The 13,876-nt window shown below is 46.5% G+C and overlaps 1 long non-coding RNA gene across 1 annotated transcript in view; it reads left to right on the top strand.

The window, feature by feature from the left end:
• The window catches only part of LOC142750964 (uncharacterized), a 31,077-nt gene extending 17,605 nt beyond the window's left edge, over window positions 1–13,472 (top strand). Inside the window, exon 4 of the long non-coding RNA XR_012882656.1 lies at window positions 13,092–13,472. This is a non-coding gene — a long non-coding RNA (uncharacterized LOC142750964). The remainder of the gene's footprint in view (window positions 1–13,091) is intronic.
• Window positions 13,473–13,876: the final 404 nt, after the last annotated feature.

Consider the following 13,876-nt stretch of genomic DNA (forward strand, 5'->3'; position numbering starts at 1 on the left):
GGTCTACTACAACCCACACCACCGACTTGCCTTGAGATGGAGGCAGATCGGTGATAAAATCCATGGAGATATAGGTCCAAGGTCTCTGGGGAATGGGCAAAGAACATAGTAAGCCCGCTGGTCGGGACCTGGGAGTCTTGGACCTAGCACAAATTTCACAAGCGGCGACGTAGGCCTTAGCATCTTTAGGCAACCCAGGCCACCAATAGTTTCTGCCAATAAGGTGCTTGGTACCCAGGATGCCTGGATGACCAGATAGTGCAGAGTCATGATTTTCCCTGAGTACCCTTAGCCGGAATTGCAGGGGAACAAACAGCTTGTTCTCAGGAAGGTTCCCGGGAGCTGAACCTTGATCAGCCGCAATTTCGGAGACTAAGTCAGAATCAACAGAGGAAATGATTATACCTGGGGGCAAAACACAAGCAGGATCTTCCTCTGAAGGTGGGCTGGCCATGAAACTACGCGACAGTGCATCAGCTTTAACATTTTTAGACCCAGCCCTATAGGTGACCAAAAAGTTGAATCTAGTAAAAAAGAACGGCCATCGATCTTGTCTCGGGTTTAGCCTCCAGGCAGATTCTAGGAAAACCAGATTCTTGTGGTCGGTAAGGACCGTTACCTGGTGCCTAGCCCCCTCCAAGAAGTGGCGCCACTCTTCAAATGCCCATTTAATGGCTAAGAGTTCGCAGTTGCCAATGTCATAGTTACTCTCTGTGGGCGAGAACTTCCTGGAGAAGTAGGCACAGGGACGGAGAAGGGTGAGGGACCTGGTACCCTGGGACAAGACAGCACCCACTCCCACCTCGGAGGCATCAACCCCCACGATGAATGGCTCCATTTGGTTAGGCTGAATCAACACTGGGGCCGAGATAAAGCACTTCTTAAGGACCTCAAAAGCCTGGACCGCCTCTGGAGGCTAGTTGAGGAGATCAGCACCTTTGCGAGTAAGATCCGTAAGAGGCTTAGCCATGACCGAGAAGTTAGCAATAAATCTCCTGTAATAATTAGCAAACCCCAGGAAGCACTGTAACGCCTTCAGGGAGGCAGGTTGGACCCATTCAGCCACAGCCTGAACCTTGGCAGGGTCCATGCTGAATTCATGAGGAGTGAGGATTTGACCCAAAAATGGTATCTCCTGCACCACAAACACACATTTTTCGGTTTTAGCAAACAGTTTGTTTTCCCGAAGTGCTTGGAGCACCTTCCTGACATGCTCAATGTGGGAGGACCAGTCCTTGGAAAACACCAGTATGTCATCAAGGTACACTACAAGAAATACCCCCAGGTAGTCTCTTAAAATCTAATTTATGAAATTCTGGAAGACCGTGGGAGCATTACACAACCCAAAGGGCATGACGAGGTATTCAAAATGACCTTCGGGCGCGTTAAACGCAGTCTTCCACTCATCCCCCTCTCTGATGCAGATAAGGTTATAAGCCCCGCGTAGATCAAACTTAGAGAACCATTGGGCCCCCTGAACCTGATTGAAGAGATCAGGAATCAAAGGAAGGGGATACTGGTTCCTTACAGTGACCTTATTCAAGTTTCGGTAATCGATGCACAGCCTAAGACCATCATCCTTCTTCCCTATGAAGAAGAAGCCAGCACCTACCGGAGAAGTAGAGGGGCAAATGTAACCCTTCACCAGGCATTCCTGGATATACTCTCTCATGGCTTCACATTCGGGACAAGAGAGATTAAATATCCTACCCTTAGGGAGCTTAGCTCCTGGTACCAAATCGATTTCGCAATCGTATTCTCTATGAGGAGGTAACACTTCGGAGGCCTTTTTAGAAAAAAACATCAGCGAAGTCCTGAATAAACTCAGGTAGAGTGTTCACCTCCTCAGGGAGAGAAATAAAATTAACAGAAAAACATGACGTCATGCATTCATTACCGCATTTGGTAAGATCCCCAGTATTCCAGTTAAACGTGGGATTATACATCTGCAACCAGGGAAGTCCTAAAATCAAATCGACGATAATCCCTGCATCACCACTACAGAGCACTGCTCCAAATGCATGGAGCCAACAAGGAGTTCAAAAACAGGGGTATGCTGCGTAAAAAAAACATTAGAAAGTGGAGTGGAGTCGATACCCACTACTGGGACAGGTTTAGGCAAATCAATCAAAGGCATAGCTAGAGACATAGCAAATTCCACAGACATAATATTAGCAGAAGACCCTGAATCCACGAAGGCACTGCCGGTAGCAGACCTACCCTCAAAAGAGACCTGAAAGGGAAGCAAGATCTTATTAGGTTTCATATTTATGGGAAATACCTGTGCGCCCAAGTGACCTCCCCGATGCTTACTTAGGCGCGGAAGTTCTTCTGGCTGCTTATTCTTACGCCTAGGACAGTTGTTCACTTGATGCTTGTCATCCCCACAGTAGAAGCAGAGACCATTCTTCCTGCGGAGCTCTCTACGTTGTTGGGGAGACACGGAGGCACCAAGTTGCATTGGTTCATCTGAGTTTTCTGTGGAAGAACGAAGCAACGGAACCTCGAGAGCCATCATGGGGGAACCAGAGGAGAAAGCACAAAAACGTTCAAGTCGTCGTTCCCTGAGACGTCGGTCAAGACGTACCGCTAAAGCCATAACCTGATCTAGAGAGTCAGAAGAGGGATAGCTAACTAACAGGTCTTTCAGGGCGTTCGACAGACCCAATCTAAACTGGCACCTCAAGGCAGGGTCATTCCACCGAGAAGCTACACACCACTTCCTAAAGTCAGAACAGTACTCCTCAACGGGTCTCTTACCCTGACGTAAGGTCACCAGCTGACTCTCGGCAAAGGCAGTCTTGTCAGTCTCGTCATATATGAGCCCGAGAGCAGAAAAAAAAAGATCAACAGAGGAAAGTTCAGGGGCGTCAGGAGCAAGGCCCATTCTTGGGGCCCGTCCTGGAGCCAGGACATAATTATACCCACTCGCTGGCTATCAGAACCTGAGGAGTGAGGCCTTAGACGGAAATAGAGCCCACAACTCTCCCGAAAGGAGAAAAAAGTCTTCCGGTCACCTGAGAACCGGTCAGGCAACTTGAGGTGGGGTTCAAGAGGTGAGGTGGGGGGCACTACCAGGGTAGCAACATGCTGGTTGTCCCTCTGAGCCAGGGCTTGGACCTGTAGGGAGAGGCCCTGCATTTGCTGAGCCAGGGTCTCAAGGGGGTCCATAGTTGTGTCAGGGACCAGGGTAGAAAAGGTATATGGGCCTGTGATTATGTAATGACGGGGTAGGGAGACAGACAGGTGAGCCCTAATCTACCCACCACTCAGTCCCTGCCTACTTGCACAGCCCGTCCTAGGCGACGGCGTACAACTGGGCGACGATCCCTACGCTCAATATGTGCACGACAAACAGACAAGGGTACACAGAAGCTAAGGGAAATGGGGCAGTTGCCCACGGAAACACCGTGAGCAACAAGAGTAGTGAACAAGCCGAGTCAAACCAGGAGTGTACGAGGTACCAAACGCAGAGCAGGAGAGTAGTCAGTAAAGCCAGGTTCAATATGAAGCAGAGGACAATAGTACAAGCAACAGCAGCAGAGCCAGGAAACAGGCAGAATCACAGGCAAAGGAGGAGCAGGAAATTAAGCTATAAATAGACAGAGGGCGGGAGCTAGCTCCGTCTGGCCAGGCTGTGATAGGCTCTCCCACTTCTCAGCCTCCCAGCCCGAGTGGTAGATGATCGAGTCACTCTATCAGACTTAGGAGCAGGTGCAGACTGATTAACCATGGGCGTCGACACAGAAGCTGTGTCTGGCAGATCCTTTACAATTTGTCAATTTTCTGCCACACACTGACCTCTGTAGATAATACCACACACTACCTTCTATAGATACTGCCACAGCCCCCCTGTAGGTAATGCCACACAGTCCCCTGTAAGCAATACCACACAGCCCCCCTTGTAGGTAGTGCCACACAACCCCCCTGTAGGTAGTGCCACACAGCTCCCTGTAGGTAATGCCTCACAGCCCCCCTGTAAGTTATGCAACATAGCCCCCCTGTAGGTATGCCACACATCCCCCCTTGTAGGTAGTGCCACACAGCCCTCCTGTAGGCAATGCCACACAGCCCCCTGTAGGTAATGCCACACAGCCCCCCTGTAAGCAATACCACACTGCCCCCCTTGTAGGTAGTGCCACACAACCCCCCTGTAGGTAATGCCACACAGCCCACCTGTAAGTAATGCCACACAGCCCCCCTGTAAGTAATTCCACACAGCCCCACTGTAGGTAATGCCACACAGCCCCCCTGTAGGTAGTGCCACACAGCCCCCAGTAGGCAATGCCACACAGCCTGCCTTGTAGGTAGTGCCACACAGCCCCCTGTAGGTAATGCCACACAGCCCCCTGTAGGCAATGCCACACAGCCCCCCTTGTAGGTAGTGTCACACAGCCCCCTGTAGGTAATGCCACACAGCCCCCTGTAAGTAATGCCACACAGCCCCCCTGTTGGTAATGCCACACAGCCCCCCCCCCGGTTGGTAATGCCACACAGCCCCCCTGTAGGTAGTGCCATGCAGCCCCCCTGTAGGCAATGCCACACAGCCCCCCTTGCAGGTAGTGCCACACAGCCCCCTTGTACATAGTCACCCCCCTACTTTCCTGTAGGGGACGGCTCTCTGAGAAATCCCTCACATTCTTGTCCATATATGGACAGTGAAGTGAGGTACTTCTCCTGGAGCGGAATCCCTGGCCAATTCGCCGGTGATTCCGCTTCAGAAGTCCCTGACGTTACTGTGTCCATATATGGACAGTGAAGGCAGGGACTTGTCCTGGAGCGGAATCCCCGGCCACATCGCCGTTGTTTCCGCTTCAGAAGTTCCTGACGTCATTGTGTCCATACAGTGAAGGTAGAGACTATTCCTGGAGCGGAATCCCGGCCACATCGCCAGGGATTCCGCTTCAGAAGTCCCTGACTTCACTGTGTCCATATATGGACACAGTGAAGTCAGGGACTTCTCCTGGAGCGGAATCCCCAATCCCGGGCCACAGCGTTGCCAAAGCTGTGGCAGGGAATTGGGGATTCCGCTCCTACAGGGAGCAAAAAAACACCCTCCTCCTCCTCCTCGCATGCGCTTCGCACTGTGAGGAGGAGAAGGAGAGAGCGAGCGACGGAAGACACGGCCATCACACTACACACCGACACCACATTGTTAAAATTTGCGCATGCTGAGCTGAGCCTCTTTAAGGAACTCTTTTGCAGGTAGTTAACAACTTAGCCAATCACCTGGACATTGCTCATGTTCCTACCCCGGCAGCATCACAAGCTTTAGCTCCGTCCACTCCTCAGCCAGTCGTAGCGCCAGTCCACTCCGAAGCCTGAATTTTCTTGCCACTTCCACCCCGTTACATTGGAGAAGCAAAGACCTGTCGAGGTTTTCTCAATCATTGCAAAATACATTTCACATTACTTGCTCATCTATTTCCGTCAGATTAGACCAAAGTAGACTTCATTGTCTCCCTGTTGTCTGGCAAAGCCTTGGCATGGGCAAATGCTATCTGGGAATGGAGGGGACCTGAGTCTCCTAATCTGCAGCTTTTTATGGACACTTTTATGAAACCTGGCCATACTTTTTCAGCCGCTGCTTTACTTCTGTCACTTCATCAAGCAAGTTCAACCGTTGGAGAACATGCCATACAATTCCCTACCCTTGCAGCAGAATTGCTTCTCATTATTGCTTGGAATAATGAGGCCCTGGTGGCAACCTTTTGGCAAAGATTAGCCAGTAGAATCAAAGGTGAGCTGCCAGTTCGTGACCTCCCTTCTACTCTGGATGCCCTGTTTCAATTGGCCACCCACATAGACCTGAGGTTCCGGTAAAGCTCTTAAGAGGAAAAGTCTCCTACACTGGCGCCTAACTTTCAAAGTCCCCTGCTACCTTCTACTATTACCTTCGAAGAGCCTATGCAGGTTAATCAGGTCAAACTATCGGACTAAGAGTGGCAGTGCAGAACGCTAACCTGTGTATGTACTGTGGGAGAAAGGGTAATTTTGTGCGACAGTTTCCTCAGAAGTTGGGAAACTCCAGCACCTAGGGTTGATAGGAGAGACTACCCTAGGTGAACTAAAAACCTCTGGAAAGGTCTCTCCTAGAGTCTCTATTACAGTCTCTCTTTCCACAGGAAAAGCATCCCATTCTGTCTCAACCTATCTGGATTCTGGAGCGCAGATAACTTCATACAACAGGCCTTAGTAGACCGTTTCTATTTACCCATGACCCTTCTAAAGAAACCTCTAGTGGTGGCTTCGGTGAATGGACATCCATTGCCCGATCCAATTCCCTCTATCACTGAACCATTAAGATTACAAGTCGGGGTGCTACTCACTGAACAAGTTGTCTTCTATGTTCTACCTGAGGCTATTAACCCAGTCCTGCTGGGACTACCCTGACTTTGCAAGCACGCACCATCCTTGATTTGAATTCTGGAGAAATTCTTCAGTGGGGTCCCTGTTGTCAACATAACTGTCTGCCTTTGATTCATCCTGCTCGACCTCCAGTGTCTCAGTCACTCCCTGGTTTACCTCCGCTATATGCCTGCTATACAGACGTGTTCAGCAAGAAGGAGGCTGAGACCTTGCCTCCGCGTCGCCCATACAACTGTGCAATCGAGTTGCTTCCTGGGACTTCACCTCCTGGTGGACCGGTATATCCTCTCGCTCTGTCCGAGACTCAAGCCAAGTCGGTCTATGTCAAGGAAAACCTCGAGAGGGGGTTTATTAGGAAGTCAACTTCTCTAGCTGGAGCCAGATTTTTCTTTGTAGAGAACAAAGATGGGTCCCTCTGGCCTTGCATAGACTATCGTGGACTGAGTAAGATCACTGTCAAAAATAAGTACCCCTTACCGCTGATCTCCGAGTTCTTCGATAGGATACGTGGAGGCAAGATTTCCACAAAACTGGATCTAGGTGGGGCTTATAAGTTGATTTGTATCGGTAAAGGTGACGAGTGGAAAACCGCATTCAACACCAGAGACGATCACTACGAATATATCCCTTCGGATTATGTAATACTCCAGCTGTGTTAAAAGAATTTGTGTACGGCATATTCCGGGATCTATTGTATGTCTATGTGGTGGTGTATCTGGACGATACCTTGATTTACTCACCTGATCTGACGACACACCGGAAGCATGTTCGCCAAGTCCTGTCGTGGTTAAGGGGGAACAACCTGTATGCCAAATTGGAAAAGTGCGTGCTTGAAAAGAAATCCCTGACCTTCCTGGTATATATAGTTTTCAATCATGGACTCCAGATGGATCCAGAAAAACTAAAGTCGGTCCTAGATTGGCCTCATGCCCAAGTTCTCCGTGCTATACAGAGGTCCCTAGGATTTGCTAATTTCTATCGTCAGTTTATCCCTAATTTCTCATCAATGACTCTTCCTATCTCTACCCTCACCAAAAAGGGGGCATACGCAAAAAGTTGGACACCTGGAGCAGAATCCACATTCATTAAGCTGAAAAGGTCCTTTACTTCTGCCTCCGTTCTTTATCATCCAGATGTTTCCCAGCAGTTCTCATTGAAGGTTGATGCCTCTCCCATTGGTGCTGGAGAACTTCTCTTTCAGAGAAACTCTAAAGGAAAAGCTGTTCCATGTAGCTTCTTCTCTAAACTCTTCTCTGCAGCAGAAAGGAACCACTCCATAGAAGACAGTGAGCTTTTGCCATCAAATTGGTCCTCGAGGAGTGAAGGCATTTGTTAGAAGGTTCTGCACATCTAGTAGTCATCTACATTGATCACAAGAAACTCACCTACTTATAGTTGGTACAACGTCTTAACCCACGTCAAGCCAAGTGTTCACTTTTCTTTGCTAGATTCACCCCTAAGGCCGGCCCTGGTGCCATGCAGCCCCCCCTGTAGTTAGTGATCTCACCTCCCCATTGTAAATAATGCCATACAGCCCCCCTTGTAGATAGCACCCTCACCTCCCCCTTGTAGATAATGCCATAGAGCCCCCCTGTAAATAATGGCCCCATCTCTCCCTTGTAGATAGTGCCCCAACTGCCCTTGTAGATAGTACCCCCCCACCTCCCCATTGTAGATAGTGCCATAGAGCCCACTGCAGATAGTGGCCCCACCTTTCCCTTGTAGATAGCGCCCCCACCGCCCTTGTAGAGAGTGCCATACAGCTCCCCTTATAGATAGCACCCCCACCTCCCCCTTATAGATAGTGGCCCCACCACACCATAGCGGCTGCCAGCGCGCATGGTGGACCATGCCGGCTGATGGTACGGGCCCCCTTATGCCACTATGGCTGCTACGGAGGTAGTTATGCCACTGCTCTGATGGTTGCACCACTATTTATGTTATTATTGCCCGTTTCTCCAAAGTGGCACATTTTGTTCCTCTGTCCAGGCCTCAGCTCCTCCACTGGCACTTCTATTTGTTCAGCATGTCTTTCAGCTGCATGGATTGCCTCTGCATATTGTGTCTGATCGGGGGCTCCAATTCACATCCAAATTCTGGAGAGCACGGCTTAAAGGAACAGTGTCATCACAAATAATTTTTTTATATGTTAAAGATGTTAGTGCTTTAATAAAAACGTTTATTTTCATTTGTGTGTTTGTGTTTTACTGTTTCTTATTTTTACACTTTTTTCTTCCCTATGGGGGCTGCCATTTTTTGTTCCATTTCTGTGTGTGTCGATTAACGACACACACAGACATGGAGTACGGCAGCCACAGTCCCATAGGGACTGCGAACGGCTCCCGTCCCATTGACTGCCGTGTACGGCGTCTGTGTGGGAACTGCGCATGCGCCGCTCCCACACAGTCCTATTCGAAATTGGCGCCGTCCGGCGCCATTTTCCTGTGGACCGGAAGTCGCGGCCGGACAGTAATATTACTACTTCCGGTCGCGGCTTCCGGACTTGTGCACATGGAACAGCGGCAGCAAAGGGAGCGGACGGGCCGGAGGGAGCCGCGGCGGCAGGAGCAGGTAAGAGATTTCAATGTATGTTAGTGTTTGTGTGTGTTTACTACTGTATGTAAACCTACTACACTGTGGGTTACCTCAAAAAATGGCGACACACAGTGTAGGAGGTTAAACCTTTCAAACCCCTCGTTTATCCCGGCACTAGCCAGGATAAAGGAGGGGGGGATGCTGAGAGCTCATTAGAGCGAGGGCTTTTAACCCAATGTTGCAATGCTGCAATTTTGGGAACTAGCTCCATCTAGTGACCAAAAATGGGTAGTATTATAAATTAGAATTAATTTATAATATTTCCTGACTATTTCCTGACTCGTGAAAAAAATAAAAAAAAATTGAACCATGTTTAATCACCCACACACTAAATGTTTAATTTTTTAAAAAAAAACATGTTTTTCTGGCAACACATTCCCTTTAAACTTCTAGACGTGAAATTGGACTTTTCATCTGCGTACCATCTGTAATCCAATGGCCAAGTTGAACGAATTAACCAAGTGCTTTAAAATGACCTTTCGTCATTTTATATCTGCGCAACACGACAACTGGGTAGATCTCCTTCCATGGACTGAATTCTCATATAATAATCACACGAGTTAATCTACTACTACCTCTCCATTTTTTATTGTCAACTGCCAACAACCTCGTGTCCCTCTTCCGGTGCTTGCCTCATCTCAAGTTCCTGTAGCTAATGTTTCTTACGGAAATTTTCTCCAGATCTGGCAACAAACCAAGTCTGTGATCTTACAGGCAGTTGGTCGCATTAAGAAGTATGCTGATAGGAAAAGAAGACTGCCTCCCCAGTTCCTTCCCGGTTTTAAGGTCTGACTATCTTCTAAGAATATTCAATTAAAGATTCCGTCTTACAAATATGCTCCTAGCTACCTCGATCCCTTTGAAGTCTTGCAACAGATCAATCATGTGTCGTACAAGCTACGTTTGACTCATCTCAAAATTCCCAATTCCTTTCATGTGTCCCTCCTGAAACCTGTCGTCCTCAACTGTTACAGCAAGCCATCTGATTCTACTACTGCTTCTAGGGGTTCGGCTGATATCTTTGAAGTTAAAGAGATTCTGGATTTCAAGAAGGTTTGAGGAAGGAGAGGTTTTGGTGCTGAGAAGAGATCCTCGGAACCTAAAAAGAACATTTATGCTCCCGCTCTTATGAAAAAATTCCTCTTACATTCTGGATCTAAATCTAGGGGCTGTAAGGGGGGTACTGCAGCGCCTATTGCCACATGCCTCACCCACTCTAGTGGCCATGGCCATCAGCTTGTGCATCCTCATCACCGGCGTCTCCCTTCCCAGGGAAGTAGGCACGCTCTGCTCTGTCCTCCTCCCCCAGCCTGTGCCTGTTTGGTGCGCATGCGCGCTCATCCCAGTTTTTAATGGGCCTGTGCGCGCAACAGAAATATTGCCCCAGCCTAACCCTGCAGACCTTGGACTTAAGGAACTCTGCCAACTTCCCCAGTGCCTGAGCAATGATGTTACTAACCCAGTGTTTGTCTGCAAAGGTTCCGTATCCTGTTTCCTGAAACCTGTGTCCGTAACTATCCTGAGCCCAGTGTCCGTGACCAGTCCTGTATCTGTGTCCAGTTCTGTATCCTGAGTCCAGTGACCATGACCAGTCCTGTATCCGTGTCCAGTAATGTATCCTGAGTCCAGTGTCCGTGACCTGTCCTGCTTTCAGTAATCCAGCACAAGTCTGTTTACAGCTATCCGGCACCAGCCTACTCACAGTAATCTGGCACCAGCCTGCTTCCAGTAATCTGGCACCAGCCTGCTGCCACTACTTGCAATCTGACTGTATCCAGCTGTCACCAAGGTATCATATACCAGTGACTGTTTTATACCTGTCTGGCAAGCAGCTACTCCGTTACGGCGGAGTAGCCCAGTGGGTCCACATCCCCATTGGACGTTACACAGTGGAAATGGGGTTTTTGTGATTAAGTTAATTTTAATGGCAAGGAATGACTTTGCTATTAATTGCAATCCATCTCAAAACATCTGATAACAATCTAGAGTTAATGCAAATTGGCACTATAAAAACTGGAGCAGAAAACTTTGTGAAAACCAAAATTTGTGTCATTTTTGGCCAGGACTGTAAGTTGTCCATAGTTTATAGCCAGCTGACAGGGTGTACCTTTGGGAAAATGGCATTGCAATTCATTTTAAATAACCTCCAAGCTAAATCACTTTAATGTTCACTCTCATCACGCCTCTAACTGAAGAGAAAAATGGGAAATGAACTTCTGTTTTCTAGCTTTGTTCCGATTTATGTTTTTGAACATCACTAGAGCTCTTTGTGTTTGTCTTTTTTATTATTATAATTTGAATAAAAATACTGGACATTTATTCTTGATGCCAGTACTCATTGTGAAACGGATCTTCTCTCCTTTGAATGCATAATTATCCTTTTCTAAAGCATATGAAAAACTATCTGACTAATATGTTTAATGTCTGCATGAGCGCACAAATGAAAATAACATACTTCTTGTTCTTCTTGCAAGCCCATTCAGCAGAGAGTTATCATATGCCAGGCAGATCAGCTGCCTATTGTGTTTCTGTGGATTCACATTGGTAGTGGTTTCATTTTTCTGCTCCGGTCCTTTGTTCACTTTTGTCATCATATGTATTAAGTTATCTTACCTCTCTACATTCTTCTGGAGAGCTTTCATAGTGGAAATGTTTAAAAGGTCTTGTTAAAAAAGATTAAAAGCTTATTGTAGTTGGGCAGACTTTGCCAGGCGTACACAGCTGTGCCACAGAACTTGATAATTGGCTTATTCAACACACCCATTTGTAGCACCCCTTCATTTTGCATTAAATTAATTTAACAATTCAGCCATCAAGTTCTATGTTGATAAAATCAAATGGCTTACACTAGCAGCTGTGTAAATTATAATTACAGCGAGTTTAATTACAGCGCTGATTATCTTCTGTAAAAATCACAAAACAATGAAAATCGCGAGATATCAAGAGCATTCAACTGGAATGCAGAGTTTTAAGCTTAAAGTTACATAAAGCTGAAAAATTATTGGACAATATGAAAACTAAATAAGTCTATTTCCAATTAAATACACATTCTTTCTTCAAGCATAAATTACATCAGTTGTGTAGCTTTAAAAAGCTACAGTACTCCCAGGTGGAGCAGTTGAAATTTAAAAGGGTTGTCTCACAGAGACAATTCCTTTTCATATACGCTATTAGGGATTATGAATATCATAGAGGGTGGCGGTACCAGTTATATCAAGTCCAGAGTCAACACAGCCATCTACCAAGAAATTTTACAGCACTTATGTTTATCTGGGATGTCCAACAGTCCTCAATGTCCACCCTGAGGTTGAAAGATTGATGTAGCTGGGAACGGCTTATTCCACCCTGCTTATTAACCCCTTCCCTCCTCATCCATTTTTCGGATTTTCACTTTTGTTTATTCCTCCCCACATTCCAAAAGCTATAATTTTTTTTCTTTTTCCGTCGATATAGCCATTTGAGGGCTGTTTTTTGTGGAACAAGTTGTAGTTTTTCATTGCACCATTTATTGTACCGCATAATGTGCTGGGAAGCTGAAAAAAAATTATTTGTGGGGGAAATAGGCAAAAAACAGCAATTACACCATGTTTTGGGGGGGGGGGGTTTGTTTTTACGGCGTCCATCAGGAAGTAAAAACTACATATTTACCTTATTCTACAGGTTAAGACAATTACGGCGATACCAGATTTATATGTTTTGTTTTATGTTTTTTCCACTTTTAAAAAAATAAAACTATTTGCTAAATAAAAAAAATCTTTTGTGTCGCTATGTTCCGAGAGCCATAACTTTTACAATTTTCCATCAATTGACCGGTGTTAGGGCTTAAATTTTGCAGGGCGAGCTGTTTTCACTGATATCATTTTTGGGTACATGCAACTTTTTGTTCACTTTTTATTCCATTTTTTTGAGAGGTAAGGTGACCAAAAAACAGCAATTTGCGTGTTTTATATATATTTCTCTTTATGGCATTCACCAAGCGGGTTAATCAATGCTATATAGTGATAGTTCTGACTTTTACGGATGCGGCGATACCATATATGTTAACTTTCATTGTTTTTTAATATTGACTTAGGGAAAAAATGTGAAAAGGATTTTTTTTGAACTTTTAATACTTTTTTTTCCCGCAGGGCTTCAAAGGAGTACAAAGATGGCAGACCTGGGGGCCTTTGTTAGCCTGCACTATTGACGCTATCAAAACAACGGAACCCTGTCACAACGGTGACAAACGGAAACCTTTAGCAACGTTTCTGTCACCATGGAGATCAATGGTGAGGGAAACGGGGCTGAAGTTTCAGTTTGCCTTTCCGTTGAAGGGTTACCCTTTGGAAACCTCCGACGGAAGGGCAGCGGTGATGTGAACAGGCCCTTACTATTGTTTTTTTTTTTGTGTTTGTGTTTTTTTAAAGGTTCGGTCATTGGACTACGTTGGATTCAAGGACTAATTCGATGACAGCTTTTTTTTATTCTCAATAAACGAGGCTTGTGTGTGGGTTTTTTATTTCAATTAACCTGTTTTTTCTATGTCCTAATTTTTTTTAAACTTTAGTACTACTGCGTTATTAATAGCTGCTGACTGATTGACAGCGCCCATTACTAAGGCGGGCTTAGTGTTAGCCGGTGCAGAGGCTAACACTAACCCCCATTATTACCCCTACCATTATTACCTACCGCCACCAGGGGTGCTGGGAAGAGCCGGGTACGATCCAGTACCCGACCATCTGTAGTGATGGTCGGGCAGTGGGGCGGCTGGACGCTGGTATTATTGGGCTGGGAAAGGCCAAACACAGTGGCCCTTCCCACCCTGGTAATGCTAGCCTGCTGCTGCTGCTATGTTGTATCTGGCTGGTCATGAAAAATGGGGGGGAACGCAGGTCATTTAAAAAAAAAAAATAATAATAATAATTAGAAAGAA

Source organism: Rhinoderma darwinii, chromosome 3 (genome assembly GCF_050947455.1).
Source record: "Rhinoderma darwinii isolate aRhiDar2 chromosome 3, aRhiDar2.hap1, whole genome shotgun sequence".
NCBI classification, from domain to species: Eukaryota; Metazoa; Chordata; class Amphibia; order Anura; family Rhinodermatidae; genus Rhinoderma; species Rhinoderma darwinii.